This window comes from Ciconia boyciana, chromosome 2 (genome assembly GCF_034638445.1).
Source record: "Ciconia boyciana chromosome 2, ASM3463844v1, whole genome shotgun sequence".
In the NCBI taxonomy this organism is placed as follows: domain Eukaryota; kingdom Metazoa; phylum Chordata; class Aves; order Ciconiiformes; family Ciconiidae; genus Ciconia; species Ciconia boyciana.
This window is the reverse complement of record NC_132935.1, coordinates 65,777,530-65,792,351: the sequence shown is the minus strand read 5'-3', so window position 1 is coordinate 65,792,351 and position 14,822 is coordinate 65,777,530. Positions and strand designations below refer to the sequence as shown.

The 14,822-nt window shown below is 40.6% G+C and overlaps 1 long non-coding RNA gene across 1 annotated transcript; it reads left to right on the top strand.

The window, feature by feature from the left end:
• The first annotated feature begins 1,368 nt into the window (after nucleotides 1–1,368).
• LOC140646961 (uncharacterized) lies at nucleotides 1,369–14,066 on the top strand. Its single transcript, XR_012040607.1, has 3 exons — nucleotides 1,369–1,505; nucleotides 11,592–11,675; nucleotides 14,003–14,066. It is a non-coding gene; the product is annotated as an uncharacterized lncRNA (long non-coding RNA).
• The last annotated feature ends 756 nt before the right edge of the window (nucleotides 14,067–14,822 follow it).

The following is a 14,822-nucleotide window of genomic DNA, read 5'->3' as shown; positions in this document are numbered from 1 at the left end:
GATTGTTACAGAATATTCCCACAAGAAACAGGACAATGTTGCTCTAAAGCCTTCTATGTTTAACATATTTGTTTTGGGCTCTCCTGTGAAATCTATCAGAAGAAAAAGAAGAGACAGCACATGTGTAATATATAGTTTGATCAGTCAAACAGTGAAAAATGATATCTGCTCTCTGTGGATAGAAGCACATTTTCAGCTAAAACAAACCTGTCTTCTGCTTTTTGTTTGATGCAGAGAGGAGTGCTGTTCTGATTAGGAGAGAGTACTAGAAATCAGGAAAGATACTCTTCATGGCTCTGACAGGCACTTCTCTGCCTGAATAAGTCACTAAACCTTTATGTGCTTCAGTTTTATTATTTGTAAAACAATTCTTATTTATTTCAGAAGGATATACTGAGACTAAATATACTAGTTTTTGAAAAAGCATATTTAGATTCCCAGTAAAAATAAGGTAAATATAGGACATGTTGTCTGTTTAGAAAAATAAGTTCAAATAAAAAGAAAGGAGAAAAAGTTTTTAAATGGAGCTTTTAAGTGTTTGTAAGATCTTTCTACTTATTCCTGGCTTAATTTTAACAGTGAAGTCTGGTAATAAAAACTGAAGCAAAGTCTTGCAGTAGGAAGGAATGACACATGCTGTTTCCCCCCCCTGCCCCCCTTTACAGTTGGCATCGCTGACAGGTATCTTGGGGTTTTGGGAGAGAAATTATCCAGAACTCCCAATATTGTGCCAGGATCGTACTTGGCACTTGCTCTTCAGCTGTTCCCATGCAACCGGACCCTCTTCCAATGCCATTGGAAGACCCACATTCAAGAACAGGGTGTGCAGTCCATGTTTGGATTAGGTCCTGTCGTTGCTCTTTGCTAACAAGGACAGAGGCGAGAGCAGAAAGGAGAAGTCCTCGAGCTGTTTCTCAAGGACTCAGATGCCTCGGGCAGTGAGTGCTGTTGTATGTCTGAGACACAAACCGTCTTGGAGAGATTTGAGATTAAAACCCATGGTTTTAATTCATATGGCCTACAGTGTAGGTTCTTTGGCTTCCCCTGACTAAATGGTATCTGAGCTAAATCATTTAATTCTTTGCCTTAGGCTTCATGCCCTGACTATTACCATAAGTATATTTAAAGGATCCCCATCCCCTTTCCAGCTATCACATAAGACTGCAGACATACACATCTGCTGTATATACACATCCAGGTTTATTTTCAGGTTTCCCATTTCAAGGCTTTCTTTTTGTTCAGACTTCTTCAACTCGATTGTCACTCCATGTGAGTCGTCCGTGTTGCATTCAGCTCATTACCCTCAGGGCCAAATGAGAGGTGGCACCAGGCATACAGAAGAAAGAAAACTGTGTGCAAAGAAGTTACCATACTGGAAAGAAGCACTTGAAATCAAATGGTTGAATTATGTCCCCGTGGGCTGGTGCTCTAGATACATTCGCAGAAGAGCAAAATAAAACCTTGTCCTACCTCAGCCTTGTTGGGACCAGACTAGGATTACTCAGGTGAGTACCTACTTGCCCATGTGAGCAAAAGCATCATGCCTTACTAAAATACTAAAATACACAATTCCCATTTGCAACCGTAGGATTAGCAGAATATAGAGTTGCCATATGAGCAACATCAGTGTATTCACAGATAATTTGAGCCAGTTGATGCTACTGAATATCTCCTACATATTTATAAGCTGTCTAAAATGATAGATATCACTACTTGCATTATTCAGTATATCTGCATACCTAAAATTATATAGATGCACACACAGTGTTGTTCCACTGCAAAGTGGGAAGGAGCAGTCGACAATTCCTTCTGGGATCTGCTCAGCAATTAATAGGTTATGGTAACATATTCTGCATAACAAAGGTCAAAGTACCTCATCCAATAATTTACACACCAAGCACCTAATGTCTGTTTGACTTGGCATGGGTTTTTCAAGGAAGACCCAGTTCTGACTTTAGCCCTCCCTCTACAAGTCATTTTAGCAATTAATTAACCTCAGTAGTCATAATTTGTGTTGTGTTCCTAGTGAGCATTTGTTTAATGTCTGTTTACACGCACTGGAGCTCATGCCCTTTGGTTTGCTATTTACTTGGGCTTTTTTTCCTAAATTAGAAACTACCTTCAGTCAAAAATTCCTTTACAACACAAGAGCTGTTAAAGTGCATGCAATTCACCTCACCACCTTCTTAATGGCATTTGCTACAAAAACATGAAGAATTGCGGGCTGCTTTCTCCATGCAAAGCTTGGGGAAAGCAGAAAGAGCTGGGGCATGCAGGGCTGCCCTTAGCTGAAGCAATGGGGACCTGCTGCCAGGAAAGACCCTAGAAATGCTGCTCACCAAAGACCTGGGGCTCCCTCTGGCCCAGTCATACAAGTTTTGCACCAAAAACCAAGACAGGAGGGTCTGAGGCATGCGTATGTCTCACCACAGTATGGGGTCCACACCCTGTCAAGAGGCATACCTGGGCCTAGAAGCTCAGAAACACTACAGCAGTTTAGACATACTCTTGGCGACTCCAACACGTTTTGGGGGGGAAGAGATATTGCCCTATATTGTACTGGTTCCACTCAGCTAGTGCTCAGGAGAGCGCAAGCGGCCATACTACATCTTCCTCCACAATTCATGCAGTAGAACGAAGAGGTTTTTTTTCCTTTGGCCAAATATGAACAAAAGTGTGGAAATGATCACTTTTCATGTATTTTTAATGTTGCTAAATACCATCTCACCTACTCTGTATGTGCTCTGTTTATATATAAATAGAATAGTTGTGATAGCAGGGTACAACCCAAGGTTTATTTGAGGGCAAGGTTTAGGAAAGCATGCCTCTTTACGAAAGCATGCCTCTTTTTCCTCTGGGTAAGGAGGAGTGCTGTAATAGTCAAAAATTACCAGAGATAAAGCATCTTATCTCATTTACCTAGAGCCTATTTGTCTGTACTTTTAAAGTCTAGAACACAAAGCACAATATATTGCGGGCAAATTCCGTAGCTTGCCTATCATATGTGTTTCCTACATTTTGTGTAGCTCAAATGTATTGTTCAAAGGAAAAATGCCTTATAAAAAATGCCTTTCTATATCTCTGGGTGAGTTGTGTGGAATTCCTTAAGCTAAATTGCCCTCTAGATAATTTTGACAATGGGAAAGAGTATACCTGCACTATTTACAGAAGTTGGGTCTGTGATTAGAGAGCGAAAAGTGCAGTATAATTAGAGAGATATTAAGCCACACTATGCGATAGATGGCGAGTTCTGACAATGAGCTAGAGGTATCCCTAGCCTGATTTGTATTCACTGACAGATGTTATGTAGGTGTGGAAATCAGATATACATATCAGAAAACTATTAGCCAAATCTTGGTGTCAGTTGTACCATTGCAATTTCATGGTTTAAAGACTTTGGTTGGGTTGCTTGTGTTTCCCCTCAACTTATTCTGCACTATACTCCTATGAACAGTATTAATGATCCATTTTCAAGTCAAGTGAAACATTCCTCAGCTCACAAGACTTTTTCTTTCTTGACAAAATAATTTAATAATGAAGAAAAAGGATCATCTTCTGTGGTTTGTTTTGTTTTTTATCTTTCTTAGTCGGGAAAAGCCAACTAAATAAAAAAAGAACTGTGGGAACTTAAGGATGTTATACAAAAATAATTTAGTACTTTATTGCATATTCAGAGTTGCAAATGACCACTGATGGGTCATCCATGTGTTGGTATTGTGGCAAACTGGATTTAATCTTTCTGAAGCTATCCCTGATAAGAAGACATCTGCTTCTCTTCACCACTCTGACATTTTGTCTTGAATATATCCATTCATGGTAGACATTTACAGTTTCCTACCACTGTAATAGTCAGCAGGAATTCAAAGGAATGTCCTTGCTTGCCCAAAAGGCAGGATTTAGTAAAGAGCTACAAGATAGATCTGAATTAACCATTCATTTTAGCCCTTTGACTTCAGCGGTCTGAGTTTGAAGCAGAGGGTATACAGATTGATCTTTCTTAACTCCTTTCTATTTATGGCTATATCAAAACCCAAAATTTTTTGAACCATGTAGAAACAAAAGCAGAGGACTCCATATAAACTTTGAACAAAGAGATACAGATGTAGAGGGGAAAAGTGAGCCTAAGTATGGTGAAAGAGCAACAACCCTCAGAAAGTTGTACATCAAGGAGGGTATCTCTTCTCTCATCAGGAAGGTGACATCTCCTGAGAAAACACATGTCTAGGAGTCAAGGAGCCTTAATAAAGAGAGCTGGCTTAGCATTAGCAGCAAAATAAATTGTTGAAAAATTTACTGGAATTTACAGGAATCTGCATTTACCCCAGATAATTAAAATGGATGAGGTAAATCTTTAAAAAATAGACTGGGAGAAGAGGCCTTGTAGGATAAGAAGATAACCATCACAGCATTACATGAAATATTCAGGACATTGAGTTACTGGCTTTTTTACTGAATTGAGGTAGAAAAAGGACTCTTCTTATTACCCTGATTTTGTTATCATCTTACTCAGAATAATTTGAAGAATAACTCAGTAACTTGAATGGCCTGTCCTTGAATGATATAGTTTGCTATACAGTGAGCTTAAAAAGATAACTTTTCTTCTATTTAAAAATTAATATGTGACCAATTGGTGGTCCCCCACCCTACACTGTTGTACCCGATAATCAGTAGCCATGATTCCCTATCGCTGTTTTTCCAATGGCAAAACCCTGCTATAGGAAATCACTACCAACATTAAAAAATAGATTGCACTGGGCTACCATCAGTACAGTTCTGAGCAGTAGCAACATCTGTCACTGCTATTTACTTTTATGGCATCCAAATCTCCACTTGAAACTCACTGAAAGGACTTTAAGAAAGGCGGTATAAAATAAAAAATCTCATACTGACCAAAAATATCATTAAATGGCTCAAGCTGAGGGGGAGACCATTTTCTTTGCTATAAGTGAAAGCAGCTTGAGTCCAGTCTTGCTTCTACTGAAGTCACAGACTTCATCATACAAAACAGGGAGAGAGAAATTCACTTTGTTTAATAGTTGTCATTTCAGTTCTTTACGTTTCTGTTTCCTTAGAGACTTGCGTGCTTGTCGATAGGCATACATCTTCTGATAAACACACCTCATTGTGCTTTCTTTGCTCTTACAGGTTGAGGTTTAAAAGTGTTTATGCGTTCCTTCCTCTTTTGTTTTCTCAGGTGTGCTAATAGAAACAGTAGGGTTGCTGCGATATCATATGCAGGATAAAAACAATAAAACTGACTTGGGATGTTCCTCACTAGTTACCTTGCCTAAATACATTTATTGACTAGAATTATAACAGATAAAAACAATGATATTGGGAAACAAAACAAACTGTGTACACTCAACCTCTCCCAAACATTGATCTTGTCACAAGTATTATTGCACCGTGTTCTTTTCGTCCATTTCCATATCCATGACAATTCATATCCAACAGACCTTGCCAAACGAACATGGTATCTCTATTATTTCTTACGTGCTATGGTAAGATAACAAGGTTGATATCCTTGGTCTGGTAGGTTGTGTTGAAAACCTGCAAGATTTATCTTTCTAGCGTGTCTATATGAACCTATTATCGGATCATCTCAAAATCTTCAATGAATTTAACCTCACAGAACCTCTGTGAAATAGGAAACTGTTATAATTACCACTTTACGTATTTGGGAATTGAGCATCACAAAGAATAAGACCAAGACTATTAAAGCTATTAAAATGTCCCTGCACTCAGGAGCACATAAGATGTCACTGGTTTAGATGCCTAAGTCTTCCTGAAGTCACAGACCCCAATAACTACAGCACCGGTCCGATTCAAAGCAGAGGCTGAGCTGCCAGCAAACCCAGGAATCATTCATAGTCGTCAGACTATTGAATCTCAAGTCCATCCTTCTGTGTCTGGTTCTGACTGGAAAATACAGACCCGAAGAGTCTGTTCACACAAAAATTTTCCAAAGAAGAAAATGTTGCCATCCTTCTGGGAAGTGTTGAGGATCTGATGAATCTGTTTCTTTTTTCATTGTTGAAACTAGTTTTGTCTAATAATTCCCAATAAGCTTTCACTCTGCAGCATGTCAGCTACGTTACTGCAGGGTAGTAGGAACTGGCACCTGCTCAGAAAGCCAAATTGTTCTGAAGCAGAGCTTTCTTTAGGTCTTTCTTTCATTAATGAACCTCAGAAGATCACATTGTGAAAGTTCACTCTGATGTCCTGTTTACATTCAGTAGCAATCTCAGACTAAAGTGATTGTTAAAAAGGATGCAGAATAGGAAAATAAATCGGCATTGGTGTCAGTTTGTTTTATTTCAATAATGGTCACCATGGAAACAAAGTCACTGACCTATTTCTTTTCATACATACAAGTAAACACGAGGGTTTCCAATTTTCATACATATCAACAATTTACCTTACAGAACGTCCATAATGTACTATCTTATTGGAACTTACATTTTTTCCCCAAAGGGTTATTTTTATTTATTTTTTGCCAATTTCTTTCACCAGGGAGACAATGAAAACTCAGTACTGTCATTATAATACCAGAGCACTTCTATTTTCACTACACCTACCCTTGCACATAGGTGCAGTGACTGTAAACCAGCAATCTAATAGCAGTATGATTAGATGTGCTTCAACAGCCACTTCTGACTCATCAGATTAATTTCAGTTTAGTTCATTCTGCATCTTTTAAAAATATTGGTCAGTGCTACTACACAAGAACATCTTCCTAATGGCAAGCTAGCTGCCATTGAGTGGACACCTTCTGCTTCCAATGGAGGAGGCCTTTTCTCTTACCTCCCCAACATGGCACTCTCTAAACAATTTATTACCGCCGACCTGGCTTGTGTCATACTGTTCAGAACCTATGGATACGTTCTTTGCTTGTTGTAGTTGCATTATTCACATTGATTCATGTGCATTTAGATAAGCTGTAGGTGTCATGAACCCACAGATAAATGGTTTTAACCAGCTGACACCCAAAGTGAGTGTGAATGTGTAAGCACAACATGTGCCTACTTGCACAAAGAAGAGGATAACGAAGTTTGCAAGGAATACTGCAAAAACATCGGGCTGGAGTGCCATTTCTCTTTTTAATACTGAGCACACAATAACACCCTCTCCCTAACCCTCTTAAGCATTGACTGTGTATGTTGTGTGTGTACAGTGTATTGTGGCTTCAAGGATAACCACCCATGTGTGTGGGAAGAGAGACAAATCATATATGGAAATGTTGAAAAGTAAAAGAATATAATGTTTGCTACATTATGGCCTCTGAGAGTATGCCCTGTGCTTGTCTCATCTCGGTAACAGTTAAATAACCTAGCACATTAGCTGCATGTTCTGGGCCAAGTGCACTGCTAGAGTAACTCTAGTGATGTAATACACATACTTTCCTCTCCTTTAAGCAATGTAAATCCATATAATACCATTGAATTTGATGGCATTACTCCAAGACTAAATAGATATAACTATGAACAGAATTATCTGACTGAACCAAGCTGTTCAGAAAGAAATCAAAGACATGCCAGAGAGAAAGTGCCTTTTATTTTATTACTCTGTGACAAGCCTGACTGCTCTATCTTTCACAGGCATTTTAGGTTTAAGCTAAAGGCATGTGAAAATAGTTGTTTTAAGTCAAGTTTGTCTACATCACTGTTCATAGCAGTCAATATATGCAATTTAACTGACCTGGGAATTGGGTGTTGTCTAGGTCACTTCGTACGGAGATTTGTTGGACTTTTTTTTTTTTTTTAATAAAGGATTATGCCTAAACTTTGGCTGCTATTATTTCTGCAATCTACTAGACAAATGTGGTTACAATTTCCTAACTCCCATTGCCCAAATTTTCTTAAACTGCTTCATAAACAGAATTTAAACATGCTTTAGCTAGTGCTTGTGATGATAGAAGGAACTTTTCCTCTAATACACTTCCAAAACCTCTGTTCCAGCTGAGGGGACTGACCTTCCAAATAAATAAAACATGTTTTGTTTCCGTGCTCTGTATCTATCTCAATGGCCTGTAATCTTTCAAACTTTCCTTCCCCCTCCTTCTCTTGGGTTCTGCTGCCATTTCCCACTGATGATACGGATACACAAGCTTCCTTATTGGGTAACGTTGGGCAGGTTTAACTGCTGCTGTCCACTGAAAAGACTGTCCATTTAAAAGACGTTTGGATGAGGTGCTTAGGGACATGGTGTAGTGGTGGTCTTGGTAGTGTTAGGTTTACGGTTGGACTCGATGACCTTAAAGGTCTTTTCCAGCCTATACGATTCTGTGATTCTGTGATTCTGTGAAGGAAGCGTTCTGTAATGACGTCCGCCAGTTTTTACAACAGCAGCCTGGGGAGTCTGAACTCAGCAGTCAATAGCTTATGGGATTAAACAGGAAGAGGAAAAATAATAATAAAAAACCCCCAGCACCAACTGCTTCAGTCTTAATAAACTCCGATGATTTTTTATCTCGAATCACTGGGATATAAAGTCAGAGGGCTTTCTCCTCTTTTTCCACTTTGTAATATTTCAGTGTTCAGTCCAGATTTTATTTTTCAACTTTAAAACATCTTTTAAGCTTATTTGATATTTGTATCTTTCCATTGGTCAGGGATACAGTATGGGAGAATCGGTGTGGGGACAGAAATGATGGTGACTCTTCAGTGCCAAGCGGAGCCCACCAGTAGTGTGTTGGCTGCATAGTGTCCCTGTATAAAGTAAAAATCTATTGAGAATACACACTCTAAAAACAGTGCCATTTTACTTCATATCATCAGTTCTTAATATATTTAGGGTTATCTTTGTTTATTTCAATAACAAAAATTAACACACACTACATTAGGATTGCATAGTCCACTAATAGTCCCGGATTGATGGAACCAGTGGTGATAGTTGTGTAATAAATTTTCTAAAGTAAAACCACCCTAAAAAGTGCATTGTGTTCCAGGCGACTGCATGGGGAAACTGGAGTATTCTACATCCTGCCTCAGAGCAAAGAGATTAGCTGAATTTTAACTGTAGGAGTTAGTTAGCTTCGGAAAGAGTTTTTATTTCTTTGGCAAGTGGAGTTTGCAACTGGGAAGTTAAAGTAAACTACATTAAAACAGGATAAAATAAAATAGCCTTTTTTTAATCACTATGCTAAATTTGATACATCAGCCACCCACATAAACAAAGAATCTTAATTTTAAAGATTTAGAATTCTCAATATAGGCATTGTTGAGAGAAGTGTTTTCAGAGAGAGTGAAAGAAAAATCCAGGTCAGAGACGGAGTATGCGTAGCAATAATATCTCTTTAGAAATATACTCTCCCTCTGGTTTTGGCCACCCTCCAAAATTCTACTTCTGAGACATCCCAAACAATGGAGACGTTATGATGAGAACCCGTGGAACAGTGTCCTGCATCGCGCTGATGGTTTATAAAAGAGTGGTTTGTCTCAGCTAACCGTTCCACGTATATAAAATTAATGGTCTCAAAAGACAAGTAAATGCTTACTGCACATAGCAAAGACCTTGCAGAAATCCACTTAGATGGTACTAACTTTCCATTAATTTTCTCTGCACCTTGCCAGAATAAGCAGGCAGCCGGCAGAGTACTCCCGTGTGTAAGCCCAGACCTTGAAAGTGTTGATTCCTACAGGCAGATTCCTCACACCATACTTAAGGCGCTTAAATGAAAATGATCAGATTTTCCAAATGGTGAGAAACACACAGTTATCATGGACATCGAGGAGATCTGCAGCTTCTAGGCAAGCCAGATACCTCCTCTTTGGGCACCTAACTATGATATATCTCTGTCTGCTCAAACTTAAAAATCTTGGTGTAAGTCTGGATCTACAGGATTTTGTATTGCTTAAAGTGTTTTGACTTGATTAGTGATTTTTGTATTAAAATTATTGAGATGATGCATTCCCAAATTTAGAGAGTTTCCTGTTCATGCAAAGACTTCTTACCCTCTTGCTCCCTGAAAATTTAAGCCATGCTGGCGTGAGTACTTTATACCTCCATACCTGCAAGTGTGCCAAAGGGATTTCACTGAGCTGGGGGTTAAGCGGTAGAAGCTTATGTTGGTGGTTGGGGGGTGGCACCAGGGGTTGAGCAGCCCCAGCTCAGCTGCAGGGGATGCAGATCCCTGTCTCTAGATGGTGAAATGGTGAAGTTCTGCCTCCGCTTCCCAGGGTGGCAACTTTTGCTAAGGCTGCGAAATAAATATATTTTATTTGTGGTTTGGAGCTTTAGAATTTATTTTATTAATCAATCAGCTGGATGTAAATTAAAGAGCATGGTCTATTGAAACTTCTGTGTAGGTGGATGGTGATCAACCCTAAGGAAAAGCCTGCTTCCTTTTTGCAAGGGATCTCCTCCTGCATTCTCCCACCCTTCCCCTTGTCCCCTCGCGCAGGTGAGGACAGCCCAAATAGCAGCCAGAGGCACTCAGCAGATCTCAGGAAGACAAACTACAAAGGGAAATTCCTATGAAGCTGGGAATTTGCTGGTGAGGACTGGAGTATCCTGACGACTTCAGGGAGTTAAGAGATGACCTCTGCTGAAGCTCAGCCGCTAGTCAATGTGGATGCCTGACACGGTCATCTCTTGTTCCTGAGTCATCACTGGTTTCTCTTTTCTAGTCTTTTAAGTCCAAACTGAAGACCGTGTTTCGTGAGTGTTTGCTTTTCTTAGTAGAGGATCTGTATTCAAGGGTGCATGTGCATTACTAAAGCAACCAAAAGACATTACACGCCTGTGACAGTGGGTTACAGAATGAGAGTGACCTCTCATCGTACCAGAAATTTATAGATAAGTTCTGTTAAACCCAATCTCCCGCTGAAACTTGGTGTCTCTCTGGAAGCTGCTAGGATGAACAATGACATCAGTTTATAAAGTACATTTATAGATTTTGTTTGAAGACTATTTACTTACTTTTTGATGCCATTATATAAAGTTGCCGGTATTGTCAGATGATATTTTTTGCAAAAAAAGTTCCCATTTCAGTTCTTATCCAAAGTCCTTCAGGTCTCTGGAGGAAATAGAAAGTGATAAAAAAAATTAAGATGATTAAATATAGTGTTTGCTAGATAAAAGCAAATTGAATGTGCATAGAGTGTGTCATCCCTAATTATTTAAAAGTAGGTATTGTTCTACCTTAATGAAAACAAAGTTATTTTTATGATTTTTGCAGGTATATTTAATAGACATAACCCAGAAAACCATTTTATGTAGGAATCCATGCTTATGCACATTATTTCAAGGACCTATCCACATGAAATAACTAGCTTGTTTCAGGGCCAGTTCAAAGACGAAGGATTCATCCACCTATACATCTGTTAATTCAAAATGCAAAAATATATTTATTTGTATCCATGGATTTTATTCCCTGTTGTGTCTTCTTGACAGGGGAAAGCTTAATGGTATGTTAATAGCAAATAAAAAGCCTAAGGGTGATGAGGAGACGAGTCTGTGGTTTGACACATGCAAGTTGCAGTTTATGAGTTAAGAGAAACATATCTTCTCTTGTATGCTGAAGAATCATATGATGTTTTATGAAAGAAATCTCTGATGTTTTTCTTCTGCCTCTTGCACTTGTCCTGCAGGACAAAACCAGACGCATCAGAGCAACGCCGTGGGCTGCATTTCAGCACTCGTACCTTTGCGTTAAAACATCGCATCCGTGTATGGTAAGTTCCACCACTACTTTGTAACCTATTAGTACTATGTATTGATGAATCTCATCTTGTCATACTCTTTGGCATGCATCCAAATCTTCCGATACACAAAGTTAGTGATGACATTTTCAATGAGTTTCGCTGGTGTAAAATGTGGACAGTTCAACAAATTTAGAAATGGAGGGTAGTCCCAGCTATGCAGACCTTATTTTGGTGATTGTACAATGCCCTTTGAGAAGAGGCAAATATAATTTACAGAGTGTTTCCATACAAGGGGCTTGCAGTTTCTACTGTTCCCAGGAGATGGCATACATCTTTTGGAAAAAAATGCTCACTTCCTAAAGGAGCAGTGAGGTGTAGGAGGAAATACTTCAATGCACCATTCAGTCCTGCGATCTCCACTTGAAAAATTGAAAGTCAGTTGGCAAACCCCTTGGGATTTAAGAGAGATGGAATGGGGATTGCCATCCACAGAGGAGAGTTTGTATGAATAGCTCAGCAGGAGGAGGGCGAAGAATCCCCACCCAGCAACCGCATTTTCTTTGTGGCATAATATATGTAAGACTATAATACAATGCCCTCCTACTTTCATCTTTCTATATTGCCACTCATCAGCATTACAAAGAATGTAGCTATTAAAAGAACTGCCTCTTGGCACCCAAAAGCCATAGCACTGTATTTTCTACAACAAAAAAACTCAAGCCTCTATTATTTGTTTTGCTACATTTGCAGCAGTCTCCCCATTAAGCTTGCTTCTCATAGCTCCCTGATCTCATTCCCTGTTGGATCTAGATCAGACACACAAGAGGTCAGGCTGACTTTCAAACCTTCTTGCGGGCTGGCAGGCATAGAAAAGTGTAACAGTAATAAGGATTAAAAAGTTCTCAGATGGGCCTACCAATGTGGAAAGCCCCTCCCTTCCCCAGACTTGCCACCCTTGGCATAAACACCGGAGCCAGATTTATCAAGAGAGCTTGTATTAACCCCTGGTTATTCAGGCCAGCACTTGCAGGCATGGGGGCCTGTCCTGAAGCTTCTACAAATACGCTCTTAGGCACTTCAGTGAGGTTTTCAAAGGTCCTGCAGCTCCTGCTAATGGAATAGAATTGCCACCAATTTCTTGTGGTAATCCCAAATCTTGGAAGTGCATTCTGAGGCAGTGAAGGGCCACTGGACATTGCTCTCCCTACTGGCACACCAGTGTGTAGGTGTTTGTGGTAAATGGGAACTGGTATGTCATGACTCGTGACACACTGCCTCTATGTTCAAAGTTACATTAAAAAAAAAAAAAAAGATTAAAAAACTCTTGCTGAAAGGGAAGCAATGTGACCAGCAGCAATGGCTACAAGAACCAAAATCTAATCTATCAGCAGTCACCTCCCTACCTGCTGACAGCCAAGACTAAGGTAGCTGCAGTGGAGAAAGCAGTGCATTGTGTCAGTCACTGAAGGAAGCTGCAGCCAGAAGGAAAATAAGAAATATTTAAGAATTGGTTGCCCAGCTACTGCAGCAACCAGCATCTTCACCACACATTGCAGTCGAGGGATTAGCTTGACTGCAAGTAGGGTCAGGTCTAAAATTCATCACAGGGAATGTGTAAGGTTCCACACCTGCGTGTTTCAGAGCAAGATGCTGGGCACGGGACTCCTGATTCATCAGGTCCAGACCGTTACATTGCAGGCAACCTAGGCACTGATTTGTGGGAATATAGGGAGGGGGTGCAAATTAAAGAGGGCTGTAACCCTCAACAGTCGCTGCCAGGGGTTGCATGTGCTCTTTGTTCTATGGTGGGTACATGGTTGTGCCTTCCCCTTCCTCCCATGAGCACCAGACCTGGAACCATTCTCACAGCCACTATAAAAAAGCCCCTAAAGAGGATGCATAGCTCCAGATCTCCCTAGTTTGTTACTGCTGCCATTCACGGGGACCAACCTTTAGCTAAGGCCTCGCTGTTCAGACCAAGGCTCATTTGTGTCACTACCTGGATTGCCCCCCTTTTACAGGTCTTCCTTCAGCTGCGAGCAGTGACTCTGGAGCCTGAATTTAAATGCACTAAGACTGCAACAGGCAACCTGTCTTAATTCCCCAAGGCAGCAAACCCCCTAACTGGAGCCCCCAGTGCCCGTGACAGTGTGCTGTTGGGACATCCATTTTGTAGAACTGGAGAATGGCCCTTACTGTGCATCATGGTCTCCCACCAGATGGGTGCTCTGATAATCGTTGGTGTGCTGGGGTGCCTAGCCACCAGTTGGCAGAGATAACATGGCCCCTCAAAGATGCACTGGGAAATCTGAAAGCAACTTGATGGCATGCTCCTCTCAGCCTGCCTTCTTCCACAGTGTTCAACACAACAGCGGTGGGGCAGGTTTCAGACTTCGGGGGTCACAAAGGATTGAGATGAGCCTATGCCAGTTCCATTAAAATAAAAGTAAGCAAAACAGCTGGCAGCAGGTAAGTGGTGTATTTTTGAAGTTGCTGGGGGATGTTTGAAATGCACTTATCTTGATGTTAGCGGATAGTTTTAAAAAAGCTCCCTGGGTTTCCTGTAGTCAGCTGTTTGCTTATCCTACCAAATAAACATAAGACACCGCTCTTCGAAAATGGAAGGGTAAATTTGGATGCCATCCATAGGAAATGGGAGCGTAAGGGTGAGCATGTCTTTTGAAATACAGATGTTACAATTCCCATTCTAGCTTGCAAAACAAACCCCAAGCCCATACCATGTCCCTTTAGTGATTTATAAGCACGTCTCTAAAACTTATTCACTTCCTCATGATGGCTCTCTGGTACACACGAGGCTCAGCAGCCTGCTTGGTTCTCATGCTGCAGAGATTATTGCTTTTACTGATGGCCAGACTGTGGCTACCCAGGAGCAGGTGTGCGAGTGAGGGGAGGTGGGGAAGCTCAAAGCCTTCATCTCCTTGGGCACCTATTCAACAAGCAGCAATCACAGACTTGCTTCTTGCAGTCGCCAGTTCAAAAAGAGCAGGCGAGCCACACCGTCAGTTGTACCTACACAGTTCAAATGGGGTAAATGCATTTCCCTCCAACACTGCCCGCTGGGCTGGTTTGGAGATGTCTGTGCTGCATCTTGAGATGTGTCAGTGAATAGTAGCTGCTCCAAGCACTGGGGTAGCGTTCAGCAAAGAAAATCAGACG